Here is an 18,923-nt window from a genome sequence, read left to right as displayed (position 1 = left end):
TCCGAGCTCGGTTTCTTTGCCCACAATCCCTACATCTCAGAGTAGGAGATCCATAGGAGCAAGTGGACCGACTATAGGTCTATTTGAGTCTGCATTTAGACTAGAGGGCCATAGGAGAAGACAAGGAACATGACCAAGGTTACCTGGCCAAACGGTGGCAGAGGTGGACAACCATTCCGACCATTGCAGACTTCGCCAGGCACCTCCAATGACTCGCTTTGTTCCAGAGTTGGGTTCCTTCTTTCCCAACTACAACTTGTGTTTCCTCAAAGCGTCCTAGGAGACACACAAGGTGCCCAAACGGACCAAATCCCATCATCCCTGGCCCGCCGGGGTGATGAAATCTACAGCCTTTGAACAACTTGGACATCAAACAACAGATTTCAGCACAGGAAAAGGGTCAGACTAGATGGGTTCAGGGGCTCGGGATCCCGCTACAATTCTCCCCATGGCTGCCACTTAGTCAGAAGAGAGACCAAAGGTGCATGGATTGGAATGGCAGTCCCGAAAGAGACGCCGGGGCAGATGGGAAGTGTAGTCCAAGCCAACACTTTGGCAACACAACCTCCAAAGTCTTCCCCGGACTTCGCAACCAATTTATTTATTTATTTATTACTTGTACTTATGCCCCAAAGGGGGATTTACAAACTATGGCAACAATTCAGTACCAGAGTCAGATAATAACAACGTCAGTAAAACACAATATTATAAACTGTAAAAAAATATATCAATTAAAGTAGTATCAATTAAAGACGTAGCAAACATATCAAAAGTCTAGCACCAACCAAGCTTTGTTGAACCAATTGCTTTGCCATTCTTCCGTCATACTTATGGCCCATTTGGGTCAGAGTTTGGAAATTATGGGCAATTTGGGTCAAAAGAAACACACATCTATGGAAAGTATGAAGAATTGAACACACGGAGGCCCTTGGGCTGTCTTCCCAGTGAAAATAATAATAATAATAATAATAATAATAATAATAATAATAATAATAATAGTGTCCAATGTGTGATCCAATACAACAGCCAGCAGAGTGTCTGCTGTGGACTCATCTTGTTGTGTTTCAAATAATAATAATAATAATAATAATAATAATAATAATAATAATAATAACAACTCAGCCGCTATCAGGACCTCAAGATTGAACTTCAAAGACTCTGGCAGAAACCAGTGCAGGTGGTCCCGGTGGTGATGGGCACACTGGGTGCCATGCCAAAAGATCTCAGCCGGCATTTGGAAACAATAGACATTGACAAAGTTACGATCTGTCAACTGCAAAAGGCCACCCTATTGAGATCTGCACGCATTATCCGAAAATACATCACACAGTCCTAGACACTTGGGAAGTGTTCGACTTGTGATTTTGTGAAATGAAATCCAGCATATCTATCTTGTTTGCTGTGTCATACAATAAAATAATAATAATAATAATAATAATAATAATAATAATAATAATAATAATAATAGTGTCCGACGTGGGATCCAATGCAACAGCCAGCAGAGTGTCTGCTGTGGACTCATCTTGTTGTGTTTCAAATTATTATTATTATTATTATTATTATTATTATTATTATTATTATTATTATTATTATTATTTATATCCTGCTTTCCTCCCTCACGGGACCCAAAGTGGCTTAGAACATATTGAAATCACATAAACAACCAATCCCATCACCCATCATCTACCTCCGGAAGAGGTCCCCAGGCCAAGGGGCCAGTCATCTATATATGAACACCAAGTGGTGGGTTCGGGTACGGACAGCAGGTCAGGCTAGATGGCCTGTTGGATTTTGGAGGCTGCAGTTCTCCCCATTTTTCCGGGAAACGGTCTCAAAGGTGGCAACGGCGTGCAGCCTCCGGCACACCCCTTGGTGTCGCACCCCACGATGTGGGGATGGAGATGGGGGTGGGGATCCTTTGGCTTGGCAATACCCAAACTCTTTCCCTTGAGATAATACGGTGCAGCCCCTGGATCCACCCCAACCTATGTCCCAGGCCGAGAGGCCAGTCATCTATATATGAACGCCAAGTGGTGGGTTCGGACATGGTCAGCGGGTCAGGCTAGATGGCCCTTCGGATTTCGGAGGCTGTGGTGCTCCCCATCTTTCCAAGAAACGGTCTCAAAGTGGCAGCACCCCACGATGTGAGGATGGAGATGGGGGGAGGGGGAATCTTTGGATTGGCAATACCCAAACTCTTTTCTTTGAGATAATACGGTGCAGCCCTGGATCCACCCCGACCGATGTCCCAGGCCGAGAGGCCAGTCATCTATATATGAACGCCAAGTGGTGGGTTCGGGTCAGGCTAGATGGCCCTTCGGATTTCGGAGGCTGCGATTCTCCCCATCTTTCTGGGAAACGGTCTCAAAAGTGGCAACGGCACACGCCTTGGTGTCGCACCCCACGATGTGAGGATGGAGATGGCAAGGGATCCTTTGGCTTGGCAAAAACCCTCCTGCAGTGTCCGGACCCTTAATAATACGGTGCAGCTCCTGGATCCACCCCGACCGATGCTGAATGTGTGCCCAAACGGATGCCACCTGCGTCCGAGCCCACCCCAAGCCCCTGTAGGCCAGCCTTGGGTGTCGTGGCACTCACCTACGAGCCAAAGGGACCGGTCTCAGCACGCCGCAGTGGAAGGGCTTCCTCTGCAAAGCTTGGCCACTCTCCCACGAAGGGATGCAAGCCGAGAGGACCCGAGGCGAGATGCACAATGGCAGGCGGTGCACAGGGAGCGCAGGCAGGCTCTCTGCTACATTTCCAGCCCAGCGACAGCAGCGATGTGCAGCAAAGGCGGGAGGGAGGGAGGGAAGGAGGGGGCCGCAGGAGAGCGCATGCACGCGCGTGGCTGCTGTCACTCGCCGTGCCTGGGTGCAGCTGTGGAGCCCTCTCCCTCCTCCTCCTTCTCCATCCCCATCTCCATCCCTCCCTCCTTCGTTCAGCATGCGCAAGAGGCCCACTGATCGATACCCAGCTCAGAGTCGAGGGCCTGGCTGGGCACACTAGCACAGCCACAGACCTTTGCGCCCTCGTGGATTCGGACCACTTCATCACATTGACTAAATTCCACCGAGCCCTACACTTCAAATCCAGTCTCCCACTGTGTCCATCACACGAGGTTGGGTTCAAGTGTAGGGTAGAGCATTCTCTGTGTATTTTAAGCATGGAGTGGATCTCTAGGGAATGATCCGGATGAATGGCCTGTTCTGTCATGTGTTGGCATTCGTTGCTCTCAGGATTAAGCAAAGTGAAGAACCTGCTTTGATTGAAGTCAAAAATCAGAAACTCCTCAAAGCACAGCAGACAAAAAACCAGTACAAGAAAACCGCACTACAAACTAGAGCTGACAGCCGGCACAACAAAACATTGCATGGGAAGTTCCTTGACAAAATTGAAGGAAAAGCTGATAAGGAGAAGACCTGGCTCTGGCTCACAAATGGGACCCTGAAGAAGGAGACAGAAGGCCTGATCCTTGCAGCCCAGGAGCAAGACATCAGGACAAAGGCAATTAAGGCCAAGATCGAAAAATCAGCTGATGACCCAAAATGCAGACTGTGCAAGGAAACCGACGAAATCATGGATCATATCCTCAGCTGTTGTAAGAAAATTGCACAGACAGACTACAAACAGAGGCACAACTATGTGGCCCAAATGATTCATTGGAACTGATGCCTCAAGTACCACCTCCCAGCAGCAAAGAACTGGTGGGATCTCAAACCTGCAAAAGTATTGGAAAATGAGCACGCAAAGATACTGTGGGACTTCCGAATCCAGACTGACAAAGTTCTGGAACACAACACACCAGACATCACAGTTGTGGAAAAGAAAAAGGTTTGGATCATTGATGTCGCCATCCCAGGTGACAGTCGCATTGACGAAAAACAACAGGAAAAACTCAGCAGCTACTTTAGATGCCATGTCTCCATGAGACGGTCTTGGGAGTTGCCGTTTTCCAAGAACCAAACCCTTCTCTGGGTTCATCTGCAGCGGAGAATAAATGCAGTCGGGACCCACATTAAATGCCAGTAGTAATAGTAATAGTATGCCATGTCTTCATGCTGTCCAGTCCTGAGAGTTATAGTTTTCCAAGATCTAAACTCTTCTCTGGGTGCATCTGCAATGGAGAATAAATGCAGTTGGGACCCACTTTAAATGCCAATATAATAATAATAATAATAATAATAATAATAATAATAATAATAATAATTAGTAGTAGTAGTAGTAGTAGTAGTAGTATGCCATGTCTCCATGCTTTCCAGTCCTGGGAGTTATAGTTTCCCAAGGTCCATACCCTTTTGTGGGTGCATTTACACTATACTCTTGGACCCACTTTAAATACTATAGCTCCATACTATGCACTGCTGGGATTTATAGTTTCCCAAGGTCCATACCCTTTTGTGGGTGCATTTATAATATTCTCTTGGACCCCACTTTAATACTATGTGCTCCTGGGAGTTATAGTTTCCCAAGGTCCACACCCTTCTCTGGGTGCATCTGCACTGGAGAAGAAATGCAGTAGGGACCCATTTTAAATACCATTATTATTATTACTGCTACTCTTATTAGTATGCCATGTCACCATGCTGTGCAGTCCTGGAAGTCATCGTTTCCCAACTGAACATACTGGAGCGATTTCGGGAGAATTGACCTTGATTTCTGGGAGTTGTAGTTCTCCTACATACGGAGGCGCTGTGAAACGCCAAGAGATCTCTACCGTAAACTTGGGTTAGCTCTGGCCCCGCTTTCTAATCCGTAAAGGTTTATCATGGCGGAGCCCAAGAGGGAACAAAGTGTGCGCCGGCACTGGAACCATATGATCTTCCTCCTCGAATTGAACCCAGTCAGACCTGTAACTCTCAAAGTAGCCAGAAAGTTGCAGTTCCACAACTGGCAGAGGGATATTGCCGCTTCTTAAATTCCAGGCAGAATGAAATTTAATGTGTTAGCAAATAAAATATATTATTATTATTATTATTATTATTATTATTATTATTATTATTAATAATAATAATAATAAAATATTTATTTATTTACTATACTTATATCCCGCTCTCTCTCACCCTGCAGGGGACTCATACTAATAGGATCTCGTCATATCTTTAGCAGCTGGTTACTGATTAATAAATCCCTTCCCACGGTCACTAATAATAATAATAATAATAATAATATCATAATTAGCAGAATAAAGTCATGGATTAATTGCAGCAGAACGGAAGAAATGGCAACAGCAGCTGAACATGAAGGAACTGAAAAATAATGACAGCCGATGATTGATTTCCATGACTTTAAAGACACGGAAGGAGTCCGAGACTCGGTCATCGATCAGTAGGATCCAGGAATTAGGGCCACTCAAACTGCCAAGACTCAATGCAATTGAACCCTGGGAGTTCTAGTTTGGCAAGGTCAACAAAGTACAACTCCTAGGATTCTGTTGCATCAAGCCAGAGCCGGGGTTCCATTCACTTGACCGAACTGCAGCGCTTATGATTCCACACAAAACTGCCACCGGGCCCTTAGGGAGACTAGACATCCCAAGACTCCATCGTGTCCTGAAATTGAACCCCGGGAGCTGTAGTTTGGCAAGGTTGACAAACTACAACTCCTAGAAGTCCATTGCATCGAGCCAGAGCAGGGTTCCATTCACTTGACCGAATTGCGGCACTTAACTGCCAACGGGCCCTTGAGGAAACTACACATCCCAAGACTCCCGTTGTGTCTTGCAATTGAACCCTGGGAGTTGTAGTTTGGCAAGGTCGATAAATCTTGGGTGAGGGGGGTCGACAAACTGCAACTCCTAGGAGTCCATTGCGTTGAGCCAGAGCGGGGTTCCATTCACTTGTCCGAATTGCGGCACTTAATTGCCAACGGGCCCTTGGGCAAACTACACATCCTGAGACTTCCGTCATGTCTGCGGATTTGGCACCTGTGTGTTTGACTATTCGCAGTTTGCAAATCATTATAAAATGGGACGTGGGTGTGCATGGGTTCGGGTGCCCGGCGGGTGCCAAAACGCGGACGAAGCAAAGGGACAAGTCGTCCTCCGGCTGGCATTAACATCCATCTGGGGAACAGTGTGCTGTTCTTTCCCGCCTCGGAACAACAGGTTCGAAATGCCTGCCATCCCCATCCGTCTTCCCGCAAGATCCTCGGAAGGGATGGGCCCAGAAGGAGGACATCATGAGACAGCTAAGACTCTGGTTCATTCCATTCTCTTGTCAAATGAATACTGTTCCGTTTCTGTACGAGTGCATCCTGGGAGTTGTAGAACGACAAGGTCTTCGGTGCTGGGGCCTCCCCAAAAGAGGATCCTTATGGCACCGAACGGCATTTGTTCGACATTCGTTCGACATTCGTTCGACATTCATTCGACATTCGTTCGACACCATTCGTCAAACTACAACTCCCGGAGGCAAGACCATTCAAGAGATGCCCAGTGACCTCTCCAAATTACTGTCATGATCTCCAGGCTTTGACATCTCCGGTCGGCTAACAAAGAACAGATGCCAGCCATAAAACGGGCCAGCCATAAAACCTCAATTACCCTCTGGTATGTGAGAGCCCCTATATAAATGGGCCAAAGAGAAGGTTCTGGTATTCTGTACAATGAAAACCTGTTGGAATCTACCAGCGTGTGTCTTGGTGCTTTTTCTGGTGGAAGACTGACCCACAACACAACAGGGAGAAGAGAACCTAACAATCCATAAAACCTCAATTACCCTCTGGTATGTGAGAGCCCCTATATAAATGGGCCAAAGAGAAGGTTCTGGTATTCTGTACAATGAAAACCTGTTGGAATCTACCAGCGTGTGTCTTGGTGCTTTTTCTGGTGGAAGACTGACCCACAACACAACAGGGAGAAGAGAACCTAACAATCCATAAAACCTCAATTACCCTCTGGTATGTGAGAGCCCCTATATAAATGTCCTAAAGAGAAGGTTCTGGTATTCTGTACAATAAAACCTGTTGGAATCTACCAGCGTGTTTCTTGGTGCTTTTTCTGGGGGAAGACTGACCCACAACACAACAGGGAGAAGAGAACCTAACAATCCATAAAACCTCAATTACCCTCTGGTATGTGAGAGCCCCTATATAAATGTCCTAAAGAGAAGGTTCTGGTATTCTGTACAATAAAACCTGTTGGAATCTACCAGCGTGTGTCTTGGTGCTTTTTCTGGGGGAAGACTGACCCACAACACAACAGGGAGAAGAGAACCTAACAATTCATAAAACCTCAATTACCCTCTGGTATGTGAGAGCCCCTATATAAATGTCCTAAAGAGAAGGTTCTGGTATTCTGTACAATAAAACCTGTTGGAATCTACCAGCGTGTGTCTTGGTGCTTTTTCTGGTGGAAGACTGACCCACAGCACAACTGGGAGAAGAGGAACCCGACAACTACAAATCCCAATATGCTGCTGCCCCGGAGAATTAAAAGCGCCGCAACGGCACCACGCAATCCGCCTTATGTAATTGCTGCTTTCGCAAGCACTTTCCGGCCGGGCCGTTAAGCCGTTTAGAAAGCTTTAATTGCATTTGATTTCATATTTGATGGCGAGGGAGGGATGGCGGAAAATTAAAAAAAGGATCTCGGGGCTCGTCTGCTTCGTCGCTTCGGCTCTTCTTCACAGGCTGGCTTCGGTGGATCTCTTTTCGGGTTTCGGGGAATCGCGGATTCGGGGACGTCGGGTCCGCCGAATGCCCGAAAGGAACTGGGAAACCGCCCAGTTTGGCTACAAAGCTTTCTTGACCCATATGGACTCAAAAGTTGGTGTTTCTCCCTCTGCAAGACATTGAATTGATGCTCAAGAAGCCACGGCATTGTCCGCGTGGCACTGCTGGCGATACCCACCCAGGCACCCCGGGTTCCCCCTCGTTCCCTCGTTCTCTGCCATGAGACTTTTGAAGTGCCAGGTTCAAAGGCAGATGCGACGTCGCGCCGGCACCGCTTCCCGGGTGTCATCTCGGCGGAGGCAGCCCGCTATTTCGGGGAGACGTAACCTAGAAAAAAGGATGTTGGCATCCCTTTCATGCGCGGAGGAAGGAAGGCGGGCAGGTGGGCGCGGAGGGGGAAACAGCTTGGTTGCCGTCTCTGGGAAACGATGCCAAGCAGGGGATGCGGGTCCATGGCTTTTCCAGCACGTATCCATTGAGAACTGGGTCACTGGCCCTGATTGTTTCCTGTCTGGATTTCCCCTGTTTTCAGAGTGTTGTTCTTTATTTAGGCTTTTCCTTAATCCCTCCTTATTATCCAACATTTTTGCTTATCCAACGCTTTTATTTTTCAGTGATTGTTTTGGAGGAGGGCGCCAAAATTCTGTTTGCCTACACTTGAAAAATACCTAGGGCCGGTTCTGGGGTCACTCTCGGTCCGAATTCAAGGGATGCCGTTGTGCCATTCAATGCTCACTGATGCTGCCCAAAGGCCTCCGTTGCTCTTTTGTTTCAACAGGTTTCCACGTTCACCTAGTTCGGCATAAGACGGGGATGATGAGAGTTGTTGTCATCCCTTCTTTCCAGAACTGAGGATTCGGGGCATGGAGGGAATGAATCCTTCCTTGATACTAACACTTAGGGTGCTTTTCCGTTGCACTTTTATAGCGCTTTCGGCCCACTGCTATTATTATTATTATTATTATTATTATTATTATTATTATTATTATTATTATTATTTTATTATGACACAGCAAACAAGATAGATATGCTGGATTTCGTATCACAAAATCACAAGTCGAACACTTCCCAAGTGTCTAGGACTGTGTGATGTATTTTCGGATGATGCGTGCAGATCCCAGCAGGGTGGCCTTTATTATTATTATTATTATTATTATTATTATTATTATTATTATTATTATTATTATTTTATTATGACACAGAAAACAAGATAGATATGCTGGATTTCGTATCACAAAATCACAAGTCGAACACTTCCCAAGTGTCTAGGACTGTGTGATGTGTTTTGTTGTGCCAGCTGTCAGCTCTAGGTTGTAGTGCAGTTTTCTTGTGCTGGGTTTTTGGCTGCTGTGCTTTGAGGAGTTTCTGATTTTTGACTTCATTCAAAGCAGGTTCTTCACTTTGCTTTACTTATTATTATTATTATTATTATTATTATTATTATTATTATTATTATTATTATTATTAGATACACAACAAGATGAGTGAACAGCAAACAAGATCACTATGCTGCTGTTGTATTGGATCACACGTTGGACACTTCCCAAGTGAGTCCCCTTGGGGAGATAGGGCGGAATAAGAATAAAATTTTATTATTATATTATATTATATTATATTATATTATATTATATTATATTATATTATATTATATTATATTATATTATTATGACACAGCAAACAAGATAGACATGCTGGATTTCCTATCACAAAATCACAAGTCGAACACTTCCCAAGTGTCTAGGAATGTGTGATATATTTTCGGATGATGAGTGCAGATCCCAGTAGGGTGGCCTTTTGCAGTTGGCAGATCGTAATTTTGTCAATGTCTATTGTTTCCAAATGCCGGCTGAGATCTTTTGGCACGGCACCCAATGTGCCGATCACCACTGGGACCACCTGCACTGGTTTCTGCCAGAGTCTTTGAAGTTCAATCTTGAGGTCCTGATAGCGGCTGAGTTTTTCCTGTTGTTTTTCATCAATGCGACTGTCACCTAGGATGGCGACATCAATGCTCCAAACCTTTATCTTTTCCACAACTGTGATGTCTGGTGTGTTGTGTTCCAGAACTTTGTCAGTCTGGATTCGGAAGTCCCACAGTATCTTTGCGTGCTCATTTTCCAATACTTTTGCAGGTTTGTGATCCCACCAGTTCTTTGCTGCTGGCAGGTGGTACTTGAGGCATAAGTTCCAATGAATCATTTGGGCCACATAGTTGTGCCTCTGTTTGTAGTCTGTCTGTGCGATTTTCTTACAGCAGCTGAGGATATGATCCATGGTTTCGTCAGCTTCCTTGCACAGTCTGCATTTTGGGTCATCAGCTGATTTTTCGATCTTGGCCTTGATTGCATTTGTTCTGATGTCTTGCTCCTGGGCTGCAAGGATCAGGCCTTCTGTCTCCTTCTTCAGGGTCCCATTTGTGAGCCAGAGCCAGGTCTTCTCCTTATCAGCTTTTCCTTCAATTTTGTCAAGGACTTTCCATGCAATGTTTTGTTGTGCCGGCTGTCAGCTCTAGTTTGTAGTGCGGTTTTCTTGTACTGTTTTTTTGTCTACTGTGCTTTGAGGAGTTTTTGACTTCAATCAAAGCAGGTTCTTCACTTTGCTTTACATATTCTGCCAGGGCATGTTCTTCTTCTTTGACTGCTTGTTTCACTTGTAATAATAATAATTCATATTCACAACTATCCACTGTGATTAACTGTGGACTCCAATGGGTGCTCTGACTCCATTCGAGGACCGTAAAGACCAGAAGGGACCCCATTCAGGTGCCACATGTTGGGCGCCAACATTGAGAGCAACCAAAAAGTCGGGCCTGGAAAAGAAAAGGCTATGGACCCTATCAGGACCACATTCTCCAAGAGAGTACGGAGTGGATATATCGGCCGTGGAGCACCAAAGGGTCAGGTTGTGTGAGGCTAGGGATCACCGAGGGGATGGGGCCACATATGGCCCACAAAGCCACACTTTCCAGCGTGCAGGCCCATCTCTTCGGTGCCGCTAGGATTTCTCAAAGGCATCCATCCAAGTTACCTTTGCCGACATCTCCGAACGAGGAGAGGGACAGCTGTGCCATTGTTGGAGGCTCCACTCCCCTCTTGCGTTCCTCGTGGGCCGCTCGGCGGATGGAAGCAGATGTCCTTTTCTTTGCCACGGGCTCCTTTCCGCCTTCTGCGAGGGCCGACGTTCCCGGCCTTTCAAATCAACCCTTGATGATGATTATGGCTTTGGAGAAAAGGAGCCTTCCTATTTCCGGCTTGGCACACGTCGCCGGAAAGGCAAACGATGGGTCGACTTTCCGAGGAACGCTTTGACTGCCTGGACTCAGAGGCCCAGCAACCCCCTATTTTCAAGCCATGGAACCTGTGGGTGTGGGTTCCGTGGGTACGGCGGGCATACGGTTTCCCCCGTCGAGTAACGTGCCAACTGGAGACGGAGGCAAAGTTTGCTCAGCCCGAAAGCCGGGAGGATGCTGAGTCACTGAATCCATGGCTCTCGGGCCAGGAGGAGGAGGAGGAGGAGGATGCTCCCAGCATCCTTGCCCGGACTTGCTGGAAGCGATAAGCACTCAAGGACAAAAAGGGAGGCAGAGAGAGAGAAGGAACATGTCAGAGGGGGAAAAGGGGGGTGCGTTCAAGTGATTTATGGCTGCAACAGCCGGGCAGGTTCCTCGCTTGTGGATCCAACAGGCTCTGAATTTCACTGTTTATGTCGACAGTGCCAACACTTTGTTGCATCAAGTATCGGGCAACAAATAGCTCTATCCATATATCCATCTATCGAATCTCTCTAGTCTGTCTAATCTATTGATCAAATCTCTCCTCTAGATGGTCTCATAAGGCCACAGGTAAGGAAAGGGACCCTCAAAGGCCATCTAGATGATCTCATAAGGCCACCAGAAGACCATAGATAAGGAAAGGGGCCCTCAAAGACCATTTAGATGATCTCATAAGGCCACCAGAAGATCATAGATAAGGAAAGGGACCCTCAAAGACCATCTAGATGATCTCATAAGACCACCAGAAGACCATAGATAAGGAAAGGAACCCTCAAAGACCATCTAGATGGTTTCATAAGACCATAGGTAAGGAAAGGGACCCTCAAAGGCCATCTAGATGATCTCATAAGACCACCAGAACACCATAGATAAGGAAAGGGATCCTCAAAGGCCATCTAGACAATCTCATAGGACCATAGGTAAGGAAAGTGACCTCCAAAAGCCATCTAGATGATCTCATAAGGCCACAGGTAAGGAAAGGGGCCCTCAAAAACCATCTAGATGATCTCATAAGACCACCAGAAGACCATAGATAAGGAAAGGGACCCTCAAAGACCATCTAGATGGTTTCATAAGACCATAGGTAAGAAAAGGGACCCTCAAAGGCCATCTAGACAATCTCATAGGACTATAGGTAAGGAAAGTGACCTCCAAAAGCCATCTAGATGGTCTCATAAGGACGGAACTAAGCAAAGAGACCTTCAAAGACCATCTAGACGATCTCATAAAGCCATAAGTAAGCAAAGAGACCTTCAAAGACCAGGTAGACTTAGGTCAGGGGCCAGGTCAATCACCTTGGAGGGCCACATCCGGCCCATGGACCTTAGTTTGGGGACCCCTGATCTATATCATACTGTGTCCCTCCAGCTGTTGGGGCCTCTGTGTGCCAAGTGAGTTCCAGGTCCATCATTGCTGGAGTTCAGACTGCTCTTAGGTTGCTAGTGAACTATACATCCCAGGACCTACAACTCTGATAAATCATAGTGAATTCTCCCCAAACCTCCCTAGTATGTTCTGTCGGCATGTGGAGGTCAGGGTGCGTGCTGGGTGGGTTTCTTCAAATTCCATCAATCATCTTCTCCAGCACCCTGATGAATTGGTGAATTGGCTGTCTCACCAATTCCTCTTCAATGTCAGACTCAAACACATCAGTAATCTGAAGTCCAAACATTTATTTCAATATCTACAAACATATTTACAAAGCATAGCAAAAGCCATCGCTCTGAGCTGGCATTCTTCTATAGCCTCTTTGCTCGGCAAGCACCAGCTCAACACACACAGAGATAAGATAAGCACATTCCACAGTCTGCAGGAAGTTCCGACCTCCAAAGCCGGAAACCATGCCTGATAGGTCAACAGGAGTCACAACAGGCTGTCAGTCGAAACACACACTCTTGCAAAACAGCAGAAAACACTTGATTTGCATTTCATACACATACAACCATAATCCAACATGTTCAGTTGCTGATCAGCTCCTCTGTTTGCTGTGTGCCATAGGAAAAAAAATAGGAAAGGGTTAAGGGAGAGGCAGTGGGCGGGGTCATGCAAATTACACACCAATGGAGAAAAGGAACACTGGGGTGTCTGTGGTGGAGAAAAAAACAGAAAAACTAGTATGAAGGTCTTGACATGGGTGGTGGAGAGTGTAGCATGTGTGGAGGACATTGGCAGGGCTCTTAGACATGTTCTCGGCGCTCGCTATAACCTACAATGTCATTGGAGGAAAGCCCATTAGTGTCTCCTGAGTAGTGGGAACTATAGCTGTTTGTGGGAGTGGGAGCTTGTCTGTGTAAGTGGACACTCCAGCTACATATATACATAATTTCACTTTTATTATGTCCTGGGCACAGTCGAGAGTGATGGAGTGCCCTGTGGGCTGTGTCGATTCCTGAAAACGTCGGCCACAAACCCCAGAAGTCCTCTCATCCTATGGGGCGAAAATAGCTTTCCAAGCCTGAGAATGGAAACGGGTGCTTGGCAAAGGGCACGGCTGCCCCCCTGAACAGATGCTCCGTCTCCCCGTTGCAAGATTTAGCTGCAGGTCCTGCTTGTAGCTCCCGTCTTACATAAGGCTGGCACCGAGAAAGGCTTTTCCTTCCCCTCCCTCCTCCCTTTCCTTCCTTCTCGCTGTCTCCATCTCTCTCTGAACTTGCTCGGCATTCATTAATTGAGCAAACCTCGTCGCCGGGTTGGCACCCGAAGCCGCCAAAGCAACAAAGGAAGGAGTCAACATTCAGCATCCTTTCGTCGCATCCTTTGCAATGCTTCCAAGCTCGTGTCTTGTCTTTTTAAAACCAATATTCCGAAAAGGAGCTGTAAGGTTCTCTTCTTCCAGTTGTGCTGTGGGTAAGAAAGCACCAAGACACACGCTGGTAGATTCCAACAGGTTTTAATGTACAGAATACCAGAATCTTCTCTGTAGCCCATTTATATAGGGCCTCTCACATACCAGAGGGTAATTGAGGTTTTATGGCTGGCATCTGTTCTTTGTCAGCTCTTGCTTCGAAGCTTGTTTCTTGTCTTTTTAAAGCCAGAGAATCTTCTCTGTAGCCCATTTATATAGAGGCTCTCGCATACCAGAGGGTAATTGAGGTTTTATGGCTGGCATATGTTCTCTGTCAGCTCTTGCTTCAAAGCTCATTTCTTGTCTTTTTAAAACCAATATTCCGAAAAGGAGCTGTAAGGTTCTCTTCTTCCAGTTGTGCTGTGGGTAAGTCTTCCACAGAAGAAAGCCCCAAGACACACGCTGGTATATTCCAACAGGTTTTAATGTACAGAATACCAGAATCTTCTCTGTAGCCCATTTATATAGGGGCTCTCACATACCAGAGGGTAATTGAGGTTTTATGGCTGGCATCTGTTCTTTGTCAGTTCTTGGCAGACAGAACCTCCATGACCAGCTGAACATCCTGAAGGGATTTGATGGGATTGACATATCATGGTGGGAGTTGTAATTCATAGAGTTTTAGGCGGTGAGTTGTATGTAGTACACCCACAACGTTGGGTACCCAAGCAGGTCTAGAATGAAAGCAGTTGGAGACCACTTGAACTGCCAGGTGATGGGATTCTGAGAGTCGTATTTTGGCCTTCCTGAGAATGAGAAGGTCAAAGACCTTGTGAAACTACAACTCCCAGGATCCCGGGATATCATCACCCATCTGCGATGAGCGTCTTGGGTCAGCACTGGGTCTGATTTAGTTTCGTGCTGCAAGAGGCGGACAGTTGACCATCATGGCTGTGTCTCCAAGGCCAAACCTGGGATGTGTAGTTTAAGGAGGGTATCTCTAAACACGACTTCGTTGCGAGCTTGATTCGGTGCTGTCAGCCGCGTCCCCGTTTCGGCGTCAGGTGTGCCGACATCCGTTCTCGGCTGAGCTTTTTTGGGAGAGCGAAAAGGAGGCATCCGCTCACAAATGCATTCGCACCTACCTTGAAGGGTTGTCGACATTCATCTCTCTTCCCATAACATTATTTCCGTTGCCATTTCATAGCTGTCATTTTGCTACTGTTATGAGGCGTAATGTCAATATCTGATATGCACAAATACCTGATACACTCACATTTGAATACTGGTAGGTTTGGGAGGGATTTGTTTTGTCATTTGGGAGTTGTAGTTGCCGGGATTTATAGTTCGCCTACAATCAAAGAGCATTCCAAACTCCACCAATGATAGAATCGAACCAAACTTGGCACACAGAACTCTCATGGCCCACATTTGAATACTGGTGAGTTTTGACAGAAATTGGCCTGGACATTGTGGAGTTGTGGATAGGTACAGTACTGGGATTTATAGTTCACCTGCAGTCAATGAGCACCTGGGACTTCACCAAAGATGGCACTGGACCAAACTTGGCACACAGAGCCCCCGCAATCAAAAAAAAAATCCTAGAGATCTTTGGGGAGAATTCACCATGATTTGCGGGAGTTGTAGTTCACCTACATCCAGAGAGCACTGTGAACCCAAACACTGATGGATCTGGACCAAACTTGTTACACATACTGAATATTCACAAATGGGAACACTAATGGAGTTTGTGGTAAGTAGTCCTTGACATTTGGGAGTTGTAGTTGCTGGGGTTTGGGGGAAACTGGCTGTCCTTTCTGGGAGTTGTAGTTCACCCATAACCAGGGGAACTGTGACCTCCACCGTTGATGAACCTGGACCAAACTTGGCACACAGACCTGATATGCAGAAATTGGATGACTGGAGGGGTTTGTGGGGACTGACCTTCCTTTCTGGGAGTTGTAGTTCACCCACAACCAGAGAAAGTGTGACCTCCACCGATGATGGACCTGGACCAAACTTGACACACAGAACCCGCATGACTAACACAACCTACTGGAAGGGTTTGCGGGGACTGACTCACCATAGTGGGAGTTGTAGTTCACCCTACAGCCAGAGAGCACACTCAACCCCACCTATAATGCCAAGTAGCTGCCAGCTATAGAGAGAGCCATCATGTTCAAGGGGACCGGAGGAGCATTAAGAGAGAGACCTAACATGAAAAGGCATGGTGGCATCCTCCAAAAGCCGGCATCTGGGCTCCGAAATGGCCCCTCCACTCCGCCGAGTGCCAGGTTCGAGACGGCCGCGCGCCTGGCAGGGAAAGAGAAATAGGAGCATTGCCATGACAACCGAAGGACCACTGGCACTGATGGAAGCAAAGATGAAGGGAGCGAGGAGACGGAAAGAGAAGGAGGGAGGGAGAGAAGGGTTGAGATGCGGCTTCCCAAACGCATTTCCCAACCAGGGTGCCCAAAAGATGCCCAAATGCCAGGGGACCGGGGTCAGATTAAAGGCCCAAGTGGGCAGAAAGGTCGGCACAATATGTCCGGCAGTGGCAACCGAGCTTGGAGAAGTGCCAGACGGGGACTACAACTCCTAGCATCCCCCAGAATCCCTCCAGAAGAATAGTGGACATGATCTTCACTGCACAACAGCTCTATACATTGCATTCATTGTCCTTGCAAAGGCATTCGACACAGTGAATCGCAGCGCTCTCTGGATCATTCTCCAAAAAATCGGATGCCCGGACAAATTTGTCAACATCCTGTGGCTCCTCCACGATGACATCATGGCAACCATCTTGGACAGTGACCCATTTCAGATGGAATCCGGTGTTATTGCCCCAACCTTATTCTTCATTGTCATCACTAATGATACTTCATCTTATTGACGGGAAGCTTCCCACCGGAGTGGAAATCATCTATCAGACAGCTATTTAACCTCAGCAGACTGAAAACAAAGGCCACAACAACATTTTATAGAACTCCAATATGCTGATGATAACGTAATCTGTGCACATTCAGAAGATCGACAAGCTATTCTTTGCAGAAGCATAGGAGAAGCTCGGCCTCTCACTAAACATCAAGACAATCCAAATACTCTCCCAACAGTCATTAGCTAATCTTTCTGCAATGCCAGGAATACAGTAACGTTAGAAAATGTTGACCATTTCTGCTCCCTTGGCAGTCAACATTGAGACTGAAATACAACACCGCCCGAGCTCTGCAAGCGCAGCATTTCTCCGAATAAAGCAGAGAGTGTTTGAGGATCAGGCATCTCTTTGAATCCTGTAGTCACATAGGCAAAGCCCCCTTGTTGGTCTCCAACTCCGCAGGCCATGGATTCTAGGAGTTGTTGCCCCTTTCCTGATCCACTTCTTGGTGTTTGGTTTGTCACAGTCTGGATATATATTTCTCAGACTCGATAGGGAAACAAGAAGGATCTGAGCCATACTCCGAGAGCACGACATTTCCCTCCCGCTGCCACCGGCTTTTATTTTCTCCGCCTCCTGCCTCCCCCGAAAGAAACGATCCGTTCTCCAAAATAGAATGCCTCCATCAGATGCTCGCTTCCCCGCACAAAAAGGCCTCTTCAGAATCCAGAAATAATTGACACTTGCCAATCACTGGTATTCTTAGCAACTGCGGTAAATCGGGAAGATTGTCATGGTGCTTTTGCTCCTCCGGAGAGTCTTTCGGGACTCCTTGGGAGATGACTTCTCGCAATGTCTTGGCGTTTTCTCACTCCAAAATAGAGCCACCTGTGACAGGCGGTTGTTCATGGTCTCCCACCCAAGGACTATCCAAGGCTGGTCCTGCTCAGCGCCCGAGTTCGGATAGGATTCGGAGCCTTACGGGATACACTGCGAAGTCCGATTGTCTGTATTTTTAACATGTTAGAAGCTGCTTTGGGTCCTTTCGTGGGATATAAATATTATTTGATACACAACATGATGAGTAGACAGCAAACAAGATCACTATGCCGGCTGTTGCATTGGATTACACATTGGACACTTCCCAAGTGTCTAGGACTATGCGATGTATCGGCGAATAATTTCTGCAGATCCAAGTAGGGTGGCCTTTGGCGGCTGACAGATTGTAATTTTGTCAGCGCCAATTGTTTTCAAGTGCTGGCCTAGGTCTTGAGGCATTGCACCCAGTGTGTCGATCACCACTGGGACCACCTTGACTGGCTTGTGCCAGAGTCTTTGCAGTTCGATCTTTAAATCCTGGTATCACGTACGCTTTTCCAGTTGTTTTTCATTGATTCTGTTGTCATCTGGGATTGCAACATCGATGATCCATACTTTGTTTTTTAACACGATTTTGGAGTATGGTGCTCCAAAATAATAATAATAATAATAATTATTATTATTATTATTATTATTATTATTATTATTATTATTGCATCTGCCCTCCATCCTTAGGTTCCGTTTCCAAGATAAATCCCTTATCTCCTGCTCGTGTTCCATCTCCATGCTATATCCCATATTTCCTGCTCTCCATCCCTAGGTCCTGTCTCCAAGATATATCCCATATCTCCTGCTCTTGGATCCCATCAGCAAGATACATCCCATATCTCCTGCTCTCCATCATTAGGTCCCATCTCCAAGGTGTATCTCCTGCTCTCCATCCTTAGGTCCTGTCTCCAAAATATATCCCATATCTTCTCTTGGGTCCCATCTCCAAGCTATATCCCATGTCTCATTCTCTTGGGTCCCATCTCCAAGATATATCCCATAACTCTCTCCTGCTCTCCATCGCTAGGTCCCACCTCCAAAATATTTCCCATTATCTCCTGCTCTCCGTCCCTAGGTCCCATCTCCAAGATATATCCCATATCTCCTGCTCTTGGGACCCATCAGCAAGATACATCCCATATCTCCTGCTCTCCATCATTAGGTTCCATCTCCAAGGTATATCTCCTGCTCTCCATCCTTAGGTCCTGTCTCCAAGATATATCCTGTATCTCCTTCTCTTGGGTCCCATCTCCAAGATATATCCCATTTCTCTTGCCCGCTATCCTTAGGTTCCATCTCCAAGGTATATCTCCTGCTCTCCGTGCCTCGGTCCCATCTTCAAGATAGATCCCATATCTCCTGCTCTTGGGTCCCATCTCCAAGATATAGACATACCATATCTCCTGTTCTTGGGTCCCATCTCCAAGATATATCCCATATCACTTGCCCACCAT

The 18,923-nt window shown here is 46.6% G+C and overlaps 1 protein-coding gene across 1 annotated transcript in view; it reads right to left on the bottom strand.

The window, feature by feature from the left end:
* Positions 1-2,868, bottom strand: part of rph3a (rabphilin 3A) — a 42,536-nt gene extending 39,668 nt beyond the window's left edge. The window contains exon 1 of the mRNA XM_008117336.3: positions 2,599-2,868. The gene's annotated coding sequence lies outside the window, so the exon portion shown is untranslated. The remainder of the gene's footprint in view (positions 1-2,598) is intronic.
* Positions 2,869-18,923: the final 16,055 nt, after the last annotated feature.

Source organism: Anolis carolinensis, chromosome X (assembly GCF_035594765.1).
Source record: "Anolis carolinensis isolate JA03-04 chromosome X, rAnoCar3.1.pri, whole genome shotgun sequence".
NCBI classification, from domain to species: domain Eukaryota; kingdom Metazoa; phylum Chordata; class Lepidosauria; order Squamata; family Dactyloidae; genus Anolis; species Anolis carolinensis.
The sequence above is the reverse complement of the archived record's forward strand: the minus strand, read 5'-3'. Positions and strand labels throughout refer to the sequence as shown.